At 37.8% G+C, this 21,649-nt stretch overlaps 1 protein-coding gene and 2 non-coding genes across 3 annotated transcripts in view; 2 read left to right on the plus strand and 1 right to left on the minus strand.

Moving 5' to 3' along the window:
• Window positions 1-21,649, plus strand: part of Sesn (Sestrin) — a 106,895-nt gene that overhangs the window by 61,682 nt on the left and 23,564 nt on the right. The gene's annotated exons all lie outside the window — the stretch shown is intronic.
• TRNAK-UUU (transfer RNA lysine (anticodon UUU)) lies at window positions 9,050-9,122 on the plus strand. Its single transcript has one exon. It is a non-coding gene; the product is annotated as a tRNA-Lys (tRNA).
• Window positions 20,514-20,586, minus strand: TRNAA-AGC (transfer RNA alanine (anticodon AGC)). Its single transcript has one exon. It is a non-coding gene; the product is annotated as a tRNA-Ala (tRNA).

Here is a 21,649-nt window from a genome sequence, read left to right on the forward strand (position 1 = left end):
GTGCTAGACTCTTCAACTATTTGTTGCCACTCAAACCGCTTTAAACTATGCATTCATTAAAGTAGACCCCCCATTGCAACAAAGTAGCAATCATTAGTTCACTCTTTTCGCGCATGACATGAGGATTACACGTGCGCCGGTATAACCGATTCTCAACCAATTCAGATAAATAACGCGTAATTAACATCGAACAAACAGCAAAATGACTCAATCGGCATTCGATGTGAATTACCACTTTGTTTTCCACCATACGCTCGTTTAATTCATTATTTAATTGTCTGCTACATTCATTATTCAAAAATAATTACCTCAATTTTTAATAAAAATTCACGACTAATAACGACAAATTTATCCGATTACAATTCTTTTTTTTAAAATTCATTTATATTTGAAGTTCATGAATTTATATTCGTTTTTCATGAATTCATTATTGTTATTAATGTTTATGGAGACAATTTGAAATGTGGAAGAGAATATTTTTCTAAGTGCATGTCATTTCCGGATGATTGGGGCATTTCAGCGGTTATATTCCTATTTGAAAACTTGTGCTCCATAGATTTGCATAAATAGAAAAGTACGAAGTAGTGCGTACATGCACTACACGTGGCATTCCGAGGGGTGTGGGGACAGCATAAAATAGAGGACATGTCGCGACAGGAGTGATAAGTTATTCCGGCTACTCCGTAATATTTGTCGACTATGAAAATAACATCGAGCAGTCTTGCCCGATCAATGCGATAAAAAATATACGAAGGATCATTAATGTTTTTTTTTTATTATTGGGGAAAATGATGTATCGACAATCGGGATTTATGCAAATGCGCCGCAGGCATGTAGCTTGATTAATTTTTTAAATAATCACGGGCTTTTATCGACGGAGAAATTAAATGTGACACAGTTTGATAACCCCCGGCATTCCATTCCGCAACGAATTACGAATTATTGTTATCGAAAATGAGAAAAATTAGAAAAAAAAATGTGGGTTAGTGGAGAAAAGTGAAAGAATTTATTATTAATCCGGTAAAAATTCATTTGCACATCACATTTATTTTTCTCTCTCAATTGAGTGGACGGAGATAAATTTCCATCGTGTAATCAACTTCAATAATGTACTCTTGTTGAAGTAACATTCACAGAGAAGTGCACACGTGTCAAAAGATACCGGTGGAGAATCAACAACCCATGATAGTTTACACGTGTCACTGCACATTCCGATTTATTAATAAATCCAAAATGAATTTATCCTCAGTAAACAATCGTCGACGGCAGTAAGTCTATGGGCAGCAATCCAAAGACTTATCGAAAATAATTTAGCCGTTGCACATGCATCGCGTGCGATTTTCTCTCAAAAATGTGGTACCTGAAATTTCTTTCAATTTTATCATAAAATATTATTTAAATTATCTACTGAGAATATATTATTCTCTCCGTTAGCATGGACCACACAATCCACTGGCAGCTGTGCTATTTCCAACCGGCCGATGGACTCGTCTTATCAATTTAGTTCGAAAAATGCGCGCGGGACATTTACGCTGTATTATCATTGTTACTCTCGTCCACAGCAAGACCAACATAAGATAACTCTCTCTCTCTCTCTCTTTCGAGAAAAAAAAAATTGCAAAACAACTATTATTCAATGGCTAAGTACTGTTGATGTAGATCATAAGGTTTAACCAATACAGGTTTACAGTCATGTGGATCTCTTATCACTAAAGACTGAATTCCACGTCTGCATGATCGACACCGATCAAAGGCCATTCGAGAACAAACGGATATATCCACTATCGTATGACTTGTATACAATTTTTCGTGTTTATTTTAATTGTTGAATCATCGGGAATTCGTGTCATCTAATCTCGATCGAGAATTTGGAAGAGTACAGTAAAGAGCTGAACAAATTTGTTAAGATTATTTCAATTGGAGCTTTTTGTTTTTTTTTCCAGAATTTTCTGCGTCAATCGGATTTATTATTGATTTATTCTATTGGCATTGTCCATTGTTGTTTAAACTTTTGTTATTGTGACGAGTTGACACTCAATGACGAGAGTTTAATGCATACTCGCATTATCAGCGTCCAGGGACGACTAATAAGTTATCTCTTTGTTATTTCATTTAGACCCCCGCCCTTCGGCAATCTCCTCGTGCAATTAAGAAGATTAAACCAATTAAGCAGATTATATTTGAAGGCTCAGGAGCTCAATTCGGTATTCCATTTTTTGTGGGAAATTTTGAAAATTAAATGAGAAATTAAAAAGGAGATTATGGAATTTCATTTGAAATTAAAATTATTGTAATGAGCTGAACATTCCAGAAATCTCGCGAAATATTCAGTTGTCCCGTTATTTGGAGGGTGTTCCGGAATTGGGTTTATCCTAGCGTAAAGAATCGTTCGACACAGATGAAGGGAAAAGAGGAATTTGTGGGAATATCCCAATTCGATGATTCATTAAACAATATTTGTTGAAGTATAGGCGTCAAGGATATATAGGATGTAAATAATATGTTTGCCGAGATGATTAAACCGAGTTTACCGCGGGAACTATTAAAAAAAAAAGAAGCCCCAAAAGTTCTAACATTTTTTCACGAGGATTCCGAAATTAATGGCTGTCACTCCCGTTATCACTCAAGGCTATCTCATACTCCGCGATGACGAATATTTGAAGGTAAAAATATAAAGTGTGAGAGTTTTCTCGAAATAAAAAAAAGGGAAGAACGAGAATCGGGGAGGGTTTGGTCGCAATTGACGAGTGAGTCGTGTCGAGATAAGGAAAATATTAAAAGTTGAGAAACCATGAGGAATTGTCATCGCACTGTCACGTCACAAGTTACGAGTTATTTTTCAATACGCGACGGCTGCTAATGAGTAACAGGTTACTTTTCAAATTGCCGTCAACACTGAAATTCACTAGTGACAGCTGACGAGACTAAAGTATCTGGGGATTTTGTATTCATTATTCTTTTATGAGACGGAGGACAACGGAATAATTTATTAGACAGCGCTCGTTACAGTCAACTCCTTTTTCGTGGACGTAAACAGGAAGTTGTGATATTTCGAGTGAACATCCATTAAATTCAATTTATCAGGGCGACGGCTAAAAGTATGAGAAAAATTATTGTACTTATGAATTATTCATGATTCAGCTTCAAAAAAATTTTTTATTCTTCAACGAGCCCTTCAATTTTCAAATATAATCTTTTAAAAGTCCATTAAAAAAAACTATTTAAATCCAATAATTTACTTAATAACATTTTGAATTAAAAAAAATATGGGATTTTGAGTGGTTATAGTTTGAGGAATTCTAAGAGATAAATTCCGGTTATTTTTCGGGGAAAATTAATGGAAAATTTGCAAAAAAAATAGTGGATTGCGTGTAATGTCTATCGCACGTGTGGTAACACTCGGTTATCACGTGCCCTTCACGTGATTTATGTTGTAGTATAGACTTTGTGAATTAACCGACTATGTCGATCTCTAATGAGCCACAACTCTAAAGTCTAGACGTTTTTCATCCTCTTATGTCATTAAATCATGTTTTTTAACTGAAAATGATCTAATGATAAGATCGTGTTTGAGTTCGAAACAAATGTTTTCACAAGATTGCTAATCTGCCAGTTTATTCGGGTTCACTATCGTCTTTATCGGCTCTAGGAATGTTTTTCAGGTGATTTTTTTCCGTTTGCGTGGCATTGAGGCAAAATTATTTTTTTTTTGCCGTATCGATGACTCAAAGAATACACGGGTTTATAGACATTCTCGAAGAGACGATGCGTTTTCAAAGAATTTATTCTCCTTTTCTGCGGACGCCTCTCACGTCGCAGTATATCATTTCTCCATTTATTCATCAATTTTTTAATGGGGTGAAATTTTTTTTTGGCGAGTTGATTATTTCGCCGTTAAAATGCATTCAATGACACTCTTCTGAGGATGACTAGTCAATTGTCCATGGGATTTCAATTTTTTTTTTAACACTGTGGTACACCGAACTCACCTCGCCATTATCATTATTTTCATAGCCATACTTGTAAAATACTCGCCGAGGTAAAAGTACTATTTTTAGCCGACCACAATCATGACTCTCGATCAATGCTCCGATGACACGAATGTCCTCCATTTTATCTCGTAATCATTATTCCTTTTTCTCTCTTTCAATCATTTATTTTTCAGCGTTGACTCGCGAATAAACAGGACCAGTTATCTTATTTTTTTTTTCTGGATGCGATAAAAGCGAATCGTCATGCGTCATTTATTTTCATTCTCTTCTAATTCTAACGTTAAGAAAAATGGTGATGAAATTTTTTTATTCGTACAAATTTCAAGTTTCATCCGTGCAAAAATGACAACAGCTGTTTCTGAAATGTAAATTTTCACTCTCGTCGTAATTATTTCAACGGATCGTAAATTTTTCGTAACGTCCAGTATTTCGTCTTTTACAGAACCCTCGGAGGTTCTGATTCTCGATAAACACTTTATTTCTGTCTATGTCGAAACATCCCGGTGGTTACTGCATATACCGATGTGTGCGGCCACTAAAAATACGCGAGTTTGTCTCTGTGGACCGCCGAGTGAAACTGCACACGAAAATAAACCCCGAGAAACACCTGGCATCACACTGCATTTTTTGCTGTACTATATTCGATGCAAACCGCATCTTGTGCAGCATCCAATCAAATGTCGAATCAAGGAGGATTGAAACCTCAATGGCACGTCATTATGATTTTTATATTTTTATAAATAATTACCGGCCATTATTCCCAAGTGAATTATTTGCTTCTTGCATTTATACTTCGCGCATCTCGTTATTTTTCTATTATTTTATTGAATCATGGATAATAGAGGGGAAATGTTAACGATAAAAGGGAAATAATTTGATCTTTTGGGTGTTAGAAGTGATTATTTTATTTAATTTTGCAAATCTCCACTCAATTGTTTTTTATTTCTTATTTATTAGCAACCTCAAATAGATATTTCTTAGCCGTGCCCGCATGCATTATGATTATGATGTATTGTGCAATTACAACCGGCCTTAATTGCATCGTCCGCTATTACCGCAACAATGAGCTTGAATTATCATTCTAATTTGGCCTGCTAAGACTAACGAGAAAATCATTGAAAACGTATATTACTTAACTCGCGTGACGCCAATCACTCAAGTTTTTATTACTCCAATTTTTCGATTGCAAGCAGAATGTAATTAAATAAAACTCAATCACCTCCTCACTGCAGTAAACAAAGGGGAAGTAATTAGGTATCTTAAAGGAGCGGGATAAAAAAATTTAGGGTCATTACAGTGAATCACATTTCTTTGTTTGCAATCGCCATAAAAGTTAATCACGAGTAATAAAACCATTTGCCAAGTACTCGAGTCACAAATAAATTAGTTACCAACCTTCGAGTCCATTTTCAGCGCTTTTTTTTTTTTGCAAATGCGGTTAAGGATATCCGAGACCTCCGCGATTAATTTTTGGTTCGAATTTACAAATATATTCCGTGGAAATTTCCTTTAGATTGAATTTTCCCCGAAATTCTGCGGTTTCGTGAAAAATCTGTGCAATTCCCAATCCAAGAAATCTCGCAATTTTAACCTATTCAATGAACGGATAAATTTGCAATAACAATTTTCATATAAAATGATAAAATTATGAACTGTCTCATAGTCTTCATAAAAATCCAGGAAAAATTGGACTAGAATTATTTTCCGGCCGTGAGAATTTTTCCTCTCGAATGAATAGCCCTGCGGGACTCGAACCAGCGACCCTGGTGTGACGGGACGATAGTCCATGGATTCGAACATGAAATTCCAGAAACGAAAATCACTGTCCGAGAAATTTAAAAATAGACCAATTGGCTAAGATCCAATGGCTGCTCGAAACCGGTGGAATTTTCGAGCGCACGTTATAAAGCTGTGTACACAGGTCAACGGCACTGGTACCACCATCAACTATGATGGAATATCCGTGGCTTTACTGGGTTAATCACTCGGCGAGTGTTTTAACTCTTTGCATTCAGAAAATGCCAGTGGCTTGCGTAAATACAAAGAGGAAAATCCAGTAAGTTACATGGGCAAATAAACCTCTCTCCCATCCATAAACTCGTCCCCACTCGCTCCCCACCGAGACCGAAAAAAAAAATCAGTTTATTCCCAAGAAAAGCTATTTTATTCCAATCAATAAAAATCCCCAATTAATACCAACAAATAAATGCCCCAGAGCGTCCGATTTCAATTCTCCAATTTTTTTTTTGGATTTGAGAATAGAGTCTCTAGTTTTCAAAGATATTTCCTGAATAATCGATCGATTCATGTATATCGATCAATCGTTGAGTCATATGAATGATTGATAACGTATAGTTGATCCATTTACCCTTCGCTGATTCCTCTGGGCGCATAATGCATTATTTTAATTTCATCCACATGACCTATTATGACAAAGTTGCATCCTGCTGACACGAGTAGGCGATCCATTATGAGATAACTATTGTACATTAATAACGGAAACTAGCATCGCATTGATGAAATGTTTGTAATATGCTGGTGATACTGAATTCACCAACACAAGGGTTTGTCAGAGCAGCTGCTCGAGTGACGTAAGTTTCTAAAATAATAATGACACGGTGCTATTTCCTAGTTATCCACCAACCAACCGATTAATAGATGTTGAGTTGATGAAGATAGTGGGAAATCATCCGAGTGTCCTTGGTCTCCAGTGATAATTAATTAAAAAATTAAAAAAGTTGATTCAAAACCATTTATTCGGGATAAATAAATTGCCAGAATCAGCCAAATACTCGGTATCCCTGCGGTTTTCATTAATTTTTATTAACATTTACGTCTCGCTGTCAACGTGGTAGCTGCTGTCACGATTAATTAGAAAATTGCGGCTTCACAGACTTTAAACGTCCGTTCGCGAATGATTGTGATCCTTTGAAGTCCGAAAATCCGAAGCTCAAAGGTCCGATCTGATTTTAATCTCCTTTTCTCGTAATGATGCTGTTAGTGAGCGGTAAATTTAATAAATTCATATCAGCATTCTTTCCCCTCATTTATCATTAGATAATAATAATCTCGGATGAATAAAAACATCGCCTTTTATGTGGAAAAATCGCGAAAAAAGGGTTAAGGCTTGACAGTCTCAAACTGGAACGTGAAAAATTATCAATAAAATTGATTTTGGATTAACTAATTAAAGCAAAACGGAAAGAAGGACTTGCCGGAGGTTTTGGACGAGGAAATAGTTAAACCGGTGCCGTCATAACATTCCAAACATAAATGGTATCGACAATACCCCTTGTTTTAAAATCCAATAGTTGATATTTTTTTTGTGCAACAATTCACGTCATGCAGAGGGTGACGGAAGGTCGAGAAAAATATTGGAACTTAACACATGGGGCACACCATTGGCAGAGCTCCAAGAATCTGTCACCCCCTGCAGCTGGATGAAAATGAGAAGAGTGTTCTATAATAACGAAATGCAATGATGGACAATTTGTTATCCAACGGTGACGCGCGTCAATGGAGTTGACAATAAAAAAAAATATTACGAAAGGCCGAACAATGTTGCCAACTTAAATTTTATGGTATTCTTCGTGGGATCCCTTTCTCGGGTCTTCGTTGTTAAATCGTATAGTTTCAGAAAGCCCGAGACATACAGTCCCTGTTTTATTACAGCGTACAGCTTTCTGTCCGTTAAATTCGAGAGATGAATTTAAAAATCGTAAAAACATCACAATTGAATAATGAAACGACTTCGGTCGATTCACCCTCCGATCAAAGGACGGGAACGTCTCAACGTTTTTCAAAGATCAAAAGGTGAATGGGTGGCGCGATCGCAGGGATTTATCATCGATAACATTCATTTTTTTTTTTCGTTTATTAAACTGCCGAGTAGGAATGATGAATTTCAGGATGAGAAAAAATTTATTTTTCCGTTCTTTTTGAAAAATGGGGTGACATTTTATATGGAAACGCATCTGTTTCTTTCTTTTTTCTTCTAATGCAGTTCTGATGTCTCTCTTCATTATCATTTCGGAACTAGATAAAAAAGGACCCTTCCGGTTCAGAAATTGGCGATTAAAAAAAATTCGATAGCTAGGAGTCAAAACAACGCATCATTCTCTGACGTTTATTTACCCTATAGTAAGAACACTCACTCGATTACGCCACACTATCGCCGCGAATCCGATTTACTGATGGTAAGCATGTTCTTATCTACAATTAATAAAAATATTTATTAATCAATCGCCCTCTCCCAACACGGGTATTATTAAATCGGAGGAGAGAGTGGGACTGAATGAGGAATCGAAATGAAAAATACGAAACCGGCATTCCTCCTCAGGTGAGCGGTACCTAGTGCAAATTGAAACAAGCGTGTCAATAATGTTCTTCACCAGTGATTTCGCTGAGTAAAAACATTAAATGTAATTAGTCCAACAGTGCCGCGTTGCATATGTTAGAGCACCCGTCAAGATTTATTAATAACCGATACGCGTGATAAAATCGAAATCAACCTGTTTTCCAACATGCCACGAGTCATAACTGAAATGAAGATAAAAAATAAACAAAATGCAGTTTTCCAATCAATGACTCGCCTCTTTCTCTTCGGCTATTATGCAGTTCACGCCGACTTTCTCGCATGGCATATTAATGTGAATCGTGTTCCGGCGCAAGTCAAATCGATTCGTGCACAACACTGTGTACGAAGGGGGCAAAATACCGCTCGTAATTTGCATGCGGATGTCGAATTTCCACCGAATTACATTGTATTGGAAATGGCCGCTGTTGCGACACCCGTCGAGAGAATAGGATTGAGATAATTGCGTGTGTTCACGTATCACGATGACACCAGTGTGGTTACACCGGCAAATAAATTTACATTGAATTTCCGGTGAAACACCTCGAAATTTCCAACAAGCGACACTTCCGCTAAATTTCCACGGGAATTTGTCCATTGGGAATTTCTAATGTCCCACTTTTCGGCTCTCATTTTTATTTTTCCGATGATTTTTTTTTTAGCCGCGGACTTGAAAATGGGGATGGGTGCCCAACCGCCTCAGGCCCGAATAGCTCAGTCGGTAGAGCATCAGACTTTTAATCTGAGGGTCCAGGGTTCAAGTCCCTGTTCGGGCGATTTTTTTTTTCAAATTTCACACCGAATGAATCAATCATCTCAATCAGGGACATCCGGTTCCCCATCATTCGTCATTAATTTTTTTTCTTAAAAATCTCACGTCTGTCGGACTATTCCCCCGATAAAACAGCGATCTTCATTATCAATACGAGATTCTTCGGAAGAACATCAATATCTCGCGTCTGCATCCCGATTTTCTGAATTCCGTGATGTCAAAATTTTTCGGAATAAAGACAATTTTATTCCGAATGATTTCCGGAGGAATCTTTGATCAATTTAGTCTTGGTAATTGTTATTATTTGTACAATTCGATGACAATCGTTGACAATTGCTTCTACTCTTCATTTCCCGTTTTGTATTTGGCGCCGTAAATTGGGATATATTGACCCACGGCCTTCCAGTCTGTAATCCAGATGAAAGCCAGGACACCAGCAACACCATAAATTCCCGCTGATGTTCTCCTGATGAATAATTAGCAAAATTCAATCGTCATACTCATTACCGAATCATCAATTACGTAATGCATGTGATAGACTCATTACAATATGCTGGAGCCTGTTTGGAGCTGGTCAGTGGAAATTTCCCTCATTGTTTTTAATCAAAAGCTTCATCCGAAGATTAGTCTGCTCCCTGGAGCAATCCCCGCTTGGAAAAATATTATATATTCCCAATTCCCCTTTTTAGAATTTTATTCTATTGAATTTCAACTCAAATCCTTTGATTAAAACCTCGGGGACTTACCCAGCCCGTCATAAAAATAGTCCCAACATTTTCGGTCGGCAAGACTCCACAATTTGACCAGTCCTTTTTCACAGCCTAGTCTCAATCATACCTAGTGCTGTTATTTCCCCTTCTTCCATTATTTCCCGCGTTTTTACACCCTCAGGTAACTGAGGGCTGTCGAAATTCAAATTCGTTATGATTTTCCAGTCTCGACTGAAACTTCTGACCGCGAACTACCCGTTCACGAAATGGAACCGCGAGATCTTAACAGTTTTCAACATTTTCTGAATAAATATCCGGTTTATCTTCGTATAAATCTGTGTCGTGAATTAATGCATCGAGAGTTGTTTGTCCGAGGAATCTGATTCACATCTGAGGATATTCAGGGTTGACCAAAAAAAGGTACTGACTAAACAGCCTCGGAGCGAGATTCGTCAGAGGCCTCGACTCCACTCGGATTAATCACATTAACGGGAACAGGAACTTCAGCTTTTCGCGGCGCAAATAGTACAGATTGTGTAATCAAAAATTAATCAAGTTTTTATCACTTTTCGGGTGAAGTTCATCGGTCAATCTCGAGAATTTGACACCCGGAAATGCATTCCCTCCGGGTCTTCTGGCATTTCAATCGGATATTGTCAACTCACCACACCAATATTTTCTCCATCTGACTCTTGTATTTCGCCATCTCAAGTTCCAAATGAATTTCGACTGAATCTCAAACGTATACTTTATCACTTTTTTTCTTAGTTTTGTAGTTTAATTAATTACAGACCTGAAGTTGCATTTTCAAATAATCGAAAGACCGATTTTCACTTCAATTGTCTCCGAAGGCAATTTTATTTCCTTCAATTATAAATAATTCTAATTAAATAAATAATCGAGGATATTCTACCAATTCATCAGATCCTGATGAATAGGTGGGGATTTCATTGTACACAATGGGTTGTCAATCATTGTAAAAACACATTTAAAAAAATGGTGTGTTGTAAAGTTTGAGAATCCCGAGTCATCGGACAGATTTTTCTCCTTCTCATGCTGATATTCAGCCGGTGAAGGAACCATCATCGAAATGAAAAAACAGAAAGGGAAAATGAAGAGAAGAAAAGCCCCAATTGGGGTAGATTGTGCATCTGCACGAGGAATCACACGCATCACTCATAAAAATGACAGCACACCGATGACTAAGCGTTACCTTCAACAGGTAAAACCAGTGGGCCAGGACGAAAGCCGGTTTTCGATTTCTACCCGTTAGTACCATCCAGTAGCGAACCAGTTTCTAATTGAGATTAGTGTGATATTTTTTCTGACAGAAAAATGTCAGAGCCTGACATGATAAATTAATCTTCATGTTCATGAAGTTCCCACTGGCCGATGAAGTTCGACCTGAACATCTCGTGAATGGCCAACGATTATCGCAATATGTCGCTGTGATTTTTTGAATATGAATCGATGGTTCGATGGTTCGATGGCTTGATGTTCTGAGCATGATTCTTGAGCGAATATCGATGCACTGGAGTCAACCAGAACACAGTCGATAGATCATTACTCATTCCGCTCTCGTCGACACCTGACAAATTGCATCGATATACCACGCAGATACATATACGCGGTGTTGTCCACACTGAGGCAATCATCCTCCCTTTCCTCTTGCTTCCCTCTTGTTTCTCTCTTGCTTCCCTCTTGATTATGTTCACTCCGATATACATCGCCGGTCGGTGGAGATTTCCTTTGTCCCAATAATGGAGTCCACGTTTGTGCACCGGATCGCGCATGATTTATGACCCGATCATTTTTTTTTTGACCCTTTTTTTTCAAAGCCACCTCAGTTACTCTCATCTTTTCACCGGATTTTGCTTTATTGTTTTGTTGCTGATTAACTACCGACTCCACTGATGGAACTAGGTTACCATTTACTCGATTGTGTTACTCGTGGTTAAAATGCTAAAATGCTAAAATGTTTTGTTAGATGAGATTCGGGCGTGGAATGGTTTTCGAAGTAAGGTGATTCGACTCAGCGATCGAAAATATCCTTCGCATTTGGGGGCCTCCCGAAATATCCGAGTGAGTTTGCACAGCCTCACGTCTTGTTTTGTACGGTCACTACTCGAGTGCAGGAAATTTTCCACTCACTGTTACGATAAATTACATATTTACTGTTGGATATTTTTGGGTTTTCGAACGCGGGGAGAAGAAATCATTCATTACTTCCTGGAAAAATTCTTCTATCCCAAAAATTCGGGATTATAATTATCCTTCGATCGAAGGGATAAATTCACTGACAAGTTTGACCAATAATTTCTGATGCTGTGTAGACATGAGCAAAGAGAGCGAATCGAGCGAATGGTCGGGTGAATCATCCGATTGAATGTGGAAAAAAAAATTTATTGAAAAACCAGAGTGAAATGAGCGAGGCGAGCGAAATGAGCGAGATGAGCGAAATGAGCGAACGCCAGTAGGTTACGAGCGCTTTCAGTTGTAATTGTTCATAAATTCCATTATATAACGGAAATAATGCTGATGCATGCCATCCGGGTGAGACATCCCCCGGAAGCTGAGATACCTGGTTTCTTGGGCCTCTAATTCGCCGAGATAAACGAACAGCCTTCCCCTAGGGCCCCTGTATCTATCGGCTCGGCCAAGCGGATATTCGATGCCCGACCTCTCATTTCCGGGCACCGATTCTCGTCACCCTTGGCAGGCCAGCAGTCCATTATCGTCGCCCCGACGCTCGTTTGATTGGTTAACGCGACACCAAATCGACGCTTGATCGTTTTCAATGCTGTCAACGGATCATTAACCCCAAACGCATCTGACTTCATATTGTTCGTGAATATATGATCTCTCGTTTATCGATTTTATATTTATGAGGGAAACGAATATTGAAATAATGTAGTTGTGTCCACCGAGTAGGAGCCAACGATAAAACCTGAAAATGGGAAATTTATTATTGTCAACGGATTTGTGTCAATCGAGTGAATCGACTTCTTGTTGGATACGCCAAGTTAATGAAGGAGAAATCAATTTTTCTTCGCCATTTATTATTTTTTTTTCTCGCCTGAGAGACCCTGGGGTGCGGTAAATGCGCATTTTCGGCGGGCAGCGGTGTAGGAAAATCGATGAAATTTTTAATCTGCTATTATAAAGCATGCGCACGCATCATTCTCACCGCGTAACATCACCTTAGAAGTCCATACCTTTTGTATCACCGGTGAATCGTTATTCCTGGCGCAGAAAAACGCTCGTTTAAATGCATCCGCGTGCTTCCTAGAAGACGCACCTTCAGTCCAATCTAAGAAGTGATCTTGGCAGAATATTCCATTCTCATTTTCACAGCTCGGAGTGACATCACGAGTAACCACAATGAAATGTGATAAAATGAGAAGTAGTCAGTGATAATGACGTGAAATTGAACTTTCTTTTTGTGATTGTCACTTTTTGACAGGCGCTATGTTAGTACGAACAAGTCCTCAGAATCTGCCATTACATCAACATTGTTACCAACGAGACGACAAGAAAAATGAGTTAATCGTCATTGCTTCATACTCTGCGAAAGCAATTTAGCCAAAGTAGTTTCAAAGCCCGTTCTGAGCAACTAGCATTGGCTTTTACACTCATCGTGTAACCATAGCCAATTTACATTTCCGTCTATGACTCTCAGCTAGTGTCTCGCTATCCTTTTGAACCATCAGTGTGTTGAAATTTTCGGAGTAAATGGAGAGCAAATCTACCGATTCATCTCCTGCCTGGAAATTGCTCTCGTCATTTTTCATGATTCCAATTTACCGGATTATTTGGAGTCGAGGGATAATGAGGGTAGGGAAAGTCCTCACCGTCGAAGAAGACGAGTTTTTACTCTCAGGATGTTTATATATACACACCCTAACCCGGGCCTCTGCCAATCAGGCCCTAAAAGGTTCTCCTAAAGCCCGTAAAATCCTCAAGTCCCTATAAATCGGGAATTTCTCACTCCATCAACTTTCAACCCCCACGATCCACCCTCAAATCCTCCAACTTATAACTTGACCTTTTAATGATGATTTCGGTATATATTTCGGTATATTCGAATTCAGGAATTTAACCGTGAGAAATATTTTTTTTTTTTGTGGGCATCGCGACCCGCGACACTCGAGACAGATTTGGTCTGTTTGTGCCACGAGGCACCTGAAAATCTGGGTGTAATGCATCCGTGGAAATAAAAGGTAGGCGCGTGTTGGAAAGGGGGGCGATGTCGACGACTCTTTTGCCCGTTCACCCAGAAGAAGTCGAGGAAAGAGAGGGAAAGAACAGAGGTTGTGTATGCGGTTGGCAACGGCTGGCGCGCGATTCTTGCAGACGGCCTGGTGCCAGAGGATACTACCGTGCTGTCTCATCGTTTCTTTTATCTTTTTTTTTTTTTCAACACTTTTAGTACAGTCTGCCGTACCTTTTTCACCTTCGCCACCTAACTAACACAGAGGTGAATATACCGACTTGTTTTCGCTCCCGTTTCGCGGATGAGAGATGACGAGGAGGGGATCATGTGGATGGGGAGAGCTGCTTGTTACGTAATTCTAGATAGCACCACTGTAATTGGCACCTTCAGCACCTCAGGGACGACCTGTCATGGAAATCTACTCTATTTTTCGTGATATCGATTGACGAACGGAAATTATCCATTTTTTTTCGTGGAATTATCGATGCACACAAAGAAGTTGATGATTTATCGATATCAATTGAATAATTCATTCATTTTTTATTTATTTTTATTTATTTTATGGGTTTTTAATATTTTTCTGCGTATTTTGACTTTCGGGGATTTTTTTGTTATTGAATTTTTGTCGCCGTGGGAATGGGGGGAGGCTGGACGATTGCTGGACGATTGCTGGACAATTGCTGGACAATTTGTAGAGTCTTTGAGAGTGAATTTCCATCCGGAAACCGAAGAAAATTGAAGAAGGGGAAAAACAAGTCACCGACGGATATATCCCGCCTGGCAACGGCTCCTGGTGATCTAAACTTGTGTTTGCCCCCGGGAAAATGAGTGTCGCATCGATGCATGCACCTGTGCAATGCGTTCCATGGACACACGCGACTGTAAAAAAATAAGTGCACGTACTGTTTTACCTGAGTGATACGGAGGATAATGGATCGGTAATGGAATAGCGTGAATTACCAATGAGGTACTCGTCACTCGCACCACTTTAACGCTCACAATCAATCTGTGAGGCTAATAAGTCCAATCATGTGTGGGTCTGAGGCAATCTTTAACCGACGGATGAGTCACGTTTCACTGCACACGTTCGCACCGTCCAGTTTTTTTCCCAAAAAAAGAATAAAGGGATTTTCCCATTTTTTTTTCAAGTAATTGCAGGTGTTTGAAGTTTCTAGACTGTTAGCGTTTTTTTATTTTATTGAAATTATTGGAGGAATTCCGAGATTGATACGCTAATCACAATTTATAAGCATTATGATCGCGAGATTTGATTTCTACGAATAAATTACATTTTTTATTGGTAATTCTGGAATATTACGGAATTTCAACGAGCGTGAAGACCAGAATTCGTTGATTTGTTTGAATTTTTTTCACGTCGAAAATTCAAAAAATTTATTGTGGGCGACTCGGACGAGTGATGGATTAGGGGATAATTTCGGAAATGAATTCGATCGAAATGTTCAATTATTTAACGGAAAAAATAGTGGTTGACCGAAATAATGGCAAATAAATGAATTACAAAATTGACAAGTCGATTAGGAATAATCACGCGTAAAATCCACTTATGAATTGACTCACGAGTCTAACGATCCGGAAATGTCTAGAATCGACGTGTAAGGTCACCTCTCAATGATTCTGCATGTTTAATCCTCAATTGTTCTCCTAGATTTATAAGTACAGAAGGGGAAATTAAAAAAAAATGGGTATACGAGTGCGTCCCTGAGTGCTCGACTATTCCATTCTATCACAACAGATATTTCTACGTGTTTGGAATAAACGATTGGCCTCGATACGTCGTCGTAATCTTCTTCAACGGATAGTAAACACGTATCCGAAATTCCAAATCCCTCGAATAATATTTTCCTCGACAATTACGTCGAATGATGGGCGCGATTCTCAGACCGAAATACACCGCGAGAATTTCTTTATTTAATTATTCCAAATTTTCCAATCCTTTTTATCATTTGAATTCATAATTTATCTATTGGTTTTATTGGTTCACAATGTGGAAATAACGTCGACCTGACAGTAATTTTTCCAAAAAAAAATTTCAATCGAAAATATTTATTGATAGAAAGTTTATTATGGATATTCAGTGTCTTTCTAATTTGATTTCAGTATCACTCTGGTAGAAATAACCAATCAATTGTCCATGAAATTTATTTATTTTTTCTCAAGCTCTCAAGGAAACCATTCGCATAATTTACTCAGGAAACATTGTAACGAGTTAAGGTTTTAATGGTGTCATTTCTATCGCTCAAGTGATAAACCTTCGCGTCAATGATACAAGAAAAACTTTAAAATACTTGTTTACCGCACTGCATCGTATAATTAACGCGTAGTTACACTATTTTCAGTTTATCGAATGATAAAAAAACCTGTTGAAGGCGAGGATATTGACCTATCAACTAGGAAAATGGACTTCCATTCATTTGAATAATTTAAAACAAATTGAACTCCCATTCACAAAAAGTCGAAACGATCCTTTTCCCGGATTTTATCCGATTATTTATTGTAATGGTATTAACACAAATGGAAACTTATTTATTTATGGAAAAAAATATTGTTAGAAGACGAGAAAGGGGTAGGAAAAAATGAGGAAGATTTTGTCGTGGGAATTCGTCATCGGATTTCGACATTTTTCGTAATTTCAGTGGAGGGAATGACGAGCTGGGGCCGAGGATGAGTAATCGGTGGCTTATCGCGGTGCACATTCACGTCAATAACAAAAAAAAAAGACAGCTGTATGGGGACGCAAATCACAGAGTACCAGAGACGTAATGTCGAATTCCAGGGGGACGGAATTCAATCTGACACTCGTCGGCATCATAATCATTGCTGACGTTAATTACTTACGCTCAGATAACGCGAGAAATAATATCCCGAGCGCAAAATCAATGTGTAATCACGAAAATAATTTTTTTCAGCGAAAGACATCGCGCACTTTTGCCGTTGACATTCGATAGATTTTAAATTCCGTGCAATTAAAACGAAAAATGAAATGAATTGACCATTTTTTTCGGCGGCACATAATATTTCGGTAATGACTAATTAAATAGTGATGATTATTGATGATGCTATCAGCGATTCGTCTATCAATAGAACAATGAAAATCAAAGAAGAAATTGTCATTAGGTCTTGGGGGCACCGTAGAAAAATTCTACTGCGTAATAGAATGAAATTCCAAAACGGGTAACTTTTATCGAATGATAAAATGTATGCTTCGAGAAATAGATGATAACATATCCAATAAAATCAATTTCTTATGGACTGATTTTATATACATTTAGGGAAATGGATTTTTAATTGTTTTACACTCGCGGAAATTTCTTTAAGACGTGAAATCCTGAATTCTCACACTCTTCTACATCCCTAGCTGTATAATTCGAAGTTTAGGTTCAAGTCTCATCACGAGAAAATTTACATAACTGTCCCAGAGTGTTCTTCCTGTTAGATTCTATTCTATTTCTTTCGTGGCTTCTTCCTGTTAGATGACGAGATAAATATTCCGACTGTATTTGCCTTGAGAGGTGCGGGATAACGGATTCGATGGTGATTCTAAATTTTGTTTTGCCACACTTTTTTCGGGATTTTTTTTATAGCACAAGGGCATGGGGGAATTTCGAATGCCCAAGGGCTCTTGAAATGACGCATTGTGCCACAAGCCGAAGTGGGAATGCGTAATAATTCAAACGGTTTGTCGAATTAGCTTGCAGTTGCGACAAAGAAGAATGGAAAATGTACTTGGGGCACAGAGAAAGGGGGTCGAGTTACTTTTTCATGAAGTGAACGACGTCGACATTTTTTGGGTGTATGCTAATTCCTGAAGAAAATCCGCAAAATATTTTTCCAATTCTCATCACATTTTCCATCATTTTCATTTTTTTCCATCTTTTTCCATCTTTTTCCATCTTTTTCCATCTTTTTCCATCTTTTACCATCGTCTCCATTATCAATAATTTTGAATTTTGAATTTTCCATCAACATTAATTTTTACGGAAAGCTTATAGAATATTTTTAAACCTAAATCAAATTTTTCTTCAGCCATCTGCATTTTTTGTAGGAATTTTCCACTACGCGATACCGCATTTTCATTATTATTTCCAGAGATTTGTTGCGCCATTTTTGTAAAGAGGTCGAGCCGAGGTCGAAAAAACGGTGCAAGGATATCCCACAGCAGGGGTCCCTAAGAAAAACTTTTGAGAGTAATTCCTAAGATCTCTGAGTTGCACTCAAAAGAATACGAAGGGACAAATTTTTCGTACCTGCTCCAGTGGCAAAAATCCAAAACATTCTCAATTTACCCGGCATTATTGTCCCAAACAAAAAAATTAATTCATTACAGGAGAATTGACATGCGTCAATTGCTCCTGAATTTCCGATCGCAGGAGTGAAAATCCTTCGTGAACAATGAAAACTTGGGGGAATGAAATTGAGCGTTAGGGGAGCAACAAGAATATTTCAATTGAAAAGACCCCACCGGGTCTCATTGTTGCATTGCCTCTTCAAATGAATAGGGGTAAAACTAGCACTAATGTAGGTCAATTGCCGAAAGTACTTTAAACGATTTTCGTCATTGACTGATCCATGAAATTGAGAGATTTGAACGCCTTCATGAGTCCTTTCTATTTTTTAAATATCCGAAAAAATGTGGGGAGAACAAATTTGCAACTGGACCTTTAAAAGTTGATCTAGAATTATTGCTAATAATTTTGCTGGTATTTATCCCTTATATCGAGCCAACGTCTGAGAATAATCTATAGCTGTTGGACTGTCTGGAGTCTATTCCTGTTGATGATTGATGATTATTGAGTGATTGACTGTACTCTATCTACCGTACCATTTTCTGAGATTAAATGACTTGTGCACACTTGCGCCACTCGCATAATACCGTTCTATTATAATCTCGAAGAGATATACACCAGACACACTGTCTTTCTCAATAAAGCGATAATAATAATAAAAAGAATATTCTTGAGGCTGGAAAATGATTTTCTCACGTCAAGAAATGTTTTCCCTTTGTGAAAAACATTGCAACCATTTGCAAACAATTGAACTTAAGAAATTAAAAGAGTCAATGCTTCGAGAAAATTTTAAATGAACATCTAGTACATGATCAATTTATTTAAATTATTTATTGTCTAGACAATGCCCGAGTAAATGACAGTGAGTCGAGGTGAAATGATGAGCAGTTAAAAAATCACATATTGTGAATCCACCGATTCGTCTAGATCAGAATGATGCAATTTGTTTCCGCATTGCAACAGGCTGAGTGATAACAACTAAATTATTGATCCAAGTTCTTAGGTTGGTGGGTCATTATCGGTATCGATTGTTATTCCGAAAAGAAAATTCAACAACTGTTATCGACAATGACGTATGAAGATTGATGCATCTACATTGGTCTTTCTCGGGATAGATAAATATAAATGTCGAGATCATAGTGTTTGCGTTTTATGTTTTTTTTTTCTTATGAACTTTGATAGAACATACGGCAGAATTCCTAGATTTTCTTTGTTCTTTCCAAGTTGTTTCTCGTTGAAAGCAAATTCATTCTTTGATTCCCCTTCGATCCTAAAAATCATTGAGATTGACTTTTTTTTTTTATTGTCCCATCGCAGACTGATTTTTCACGATTTTCTCGGATATTCCCACGAATTTATATTTCCGTCATTTGACAGTTGCATAACGTCATCCCTTTTGAAACCCTGTGGGGCATCTCTGGGGATTGTAAACGGAAATCCATGAACACGTGCGGTTTTTATGATTGCCTTTATCCATTTTCCCTGTTTTCTTTCGTTGTTCAATCCATCGAAAAGGGAAGGAGGCGAAGCTTTCAAATCAATCCCCCTTCATTTTTAAACTATACGTTTTGTGCATTTACTGTTGCAGAGGCGGATGTAATTGCAAATTCGAGCACAAGGGAAATGATTTTTATTGCAGTGTTACCATATGCCAGTCATGACTTATTCACCCCATTCTTATTTTTTCTTTGTTAACGCATTTTTATTTTTGTTACGGGAAATTTTGCTGGTCAAATAAAATCCGCCGGGTTTATGATAAAATTCATGAATATTTTCAACAACGAATTCTCGTGTTTTTCATTTGAAGAAAAATCAGAACTACTGATGTAGATTTCCAAAATAACCAATGACGGAGCAAATATTTTTCATTAATGCAACAGCTGTGACAATATTGAAATTTGATATGAAATATTTTGAACTTTGTCGTATCGATAACGATCACCTTGAGAAATCACGCCTGCTTATGCCATCTTATATTCATATTCATCTCCAAGTCTACAAAAAAAATGGAAGAAGAAATGTTTACTGGAGTTGATTGTCACATTCTGGTGATGAATCTTATCGAAATGAATTTCTGAGTGAAAAGCACAACTCGTTGGATAAATGACGCATAAAAATTTGGCAATTTTTTTCGTGGATTTTTTTGGGGGAAAAATGAAAAAAGAAATTGGAGGTGCCGGGTATCGATCCCGGTACCTCTCGCATGCTAAGCGAGCGCTCTCCCATCTGAGCTACACCCCCTGGTACATAAACTGATTTTGGTGAAAGGTATGTCGACTCAGCTGAGATAATTCAACAAGAATCAATACCACACTCCGACTTACCTCAGGTTCAACGGAGGCAAGTCCTACTCCTGACGTTTGACTCCTGCACAGCACTTGAGCGCTGAACAATCAGTTCCTCAAAATTTAGTTCCTCTCTTGTAGAATGTCATGTATGATAATATTAATACAATAATGCAAGATTAAAAACCGCATAAATTAACTTCATGGATTAATACAGCCAGAGCCAATCATTAGAACGACTTAGCATTATCTTATTGTCATTATGCAAATGCGATTATTGCAGAAGAAAAAATTGATCACGTCCTGTTGCAGTGTGCGATGATCTGAGGAAAATCGCATTAAAAAAACTTGATAGCGCATTATTTTTCCATATCGTGCACGTGAATTTTTAATTGCATTGGATAATGATTTTTATTCAACAAATTTTTGGCTGAGAAGTGACAGCTTTTGAATAGCAAATTCATCCAGGAAGTTCTTTTGAAATCTAATCGCAGTCTATTCCAACGATAAGTGCAAGGAAAATCATGCGAGTTCGTAGGGAATTGCCGAGTCCATTGAACTTCTCGTCACGACTCACGCGATTTTCCAAGTAACAAAGAGAAGGTAATAACGATGAGTACATCTGAAACATTCGGTCTATCATCCGTACAAACGAGTGTCCAACTGGTGAATCAGAGACCTAATTTTATAATCCACTGGATGACTCGATTCTCCGACTATTCACAGACAAAGAATCGATGGATTTTCAATGACTAAAAATCGAGTTCATTCAATTATTTATTTCAAGTAATGATTATCGGATATTCCGTAGAAATGGAAGAAAATAAATTCTAAATTCATTCAAACGATTGATTCAAGATTGTAATTATAATCTAATCGGAATAGATCGGAGACAGAAATATTTTACTCCTGACCTACTCAACGTACAAGTAATTCTGCTATCGTCTCCATCAGTTCAACTAAAAATTCAGGTCCGATATGTGTCATTGCGAGGTACAAGTTGAACAAGTTGAAGTTGT

This window comes from Fopius arisanus, unplaced genomic scaffold, assembly GCF_000806365.1.
Source record: "Fopius arisanus strain USDA-PBARC FA_bdor unplaced genomic scaffold, ASM80636v1 scaffold00042, whole genome shotgun sequence".
Lineage (NCBI taxonomy): Eukaryota > Metazoa > Arthropoda > Insecta > Hymenoptera > Braconidae > Fopius > Fopius arisanus.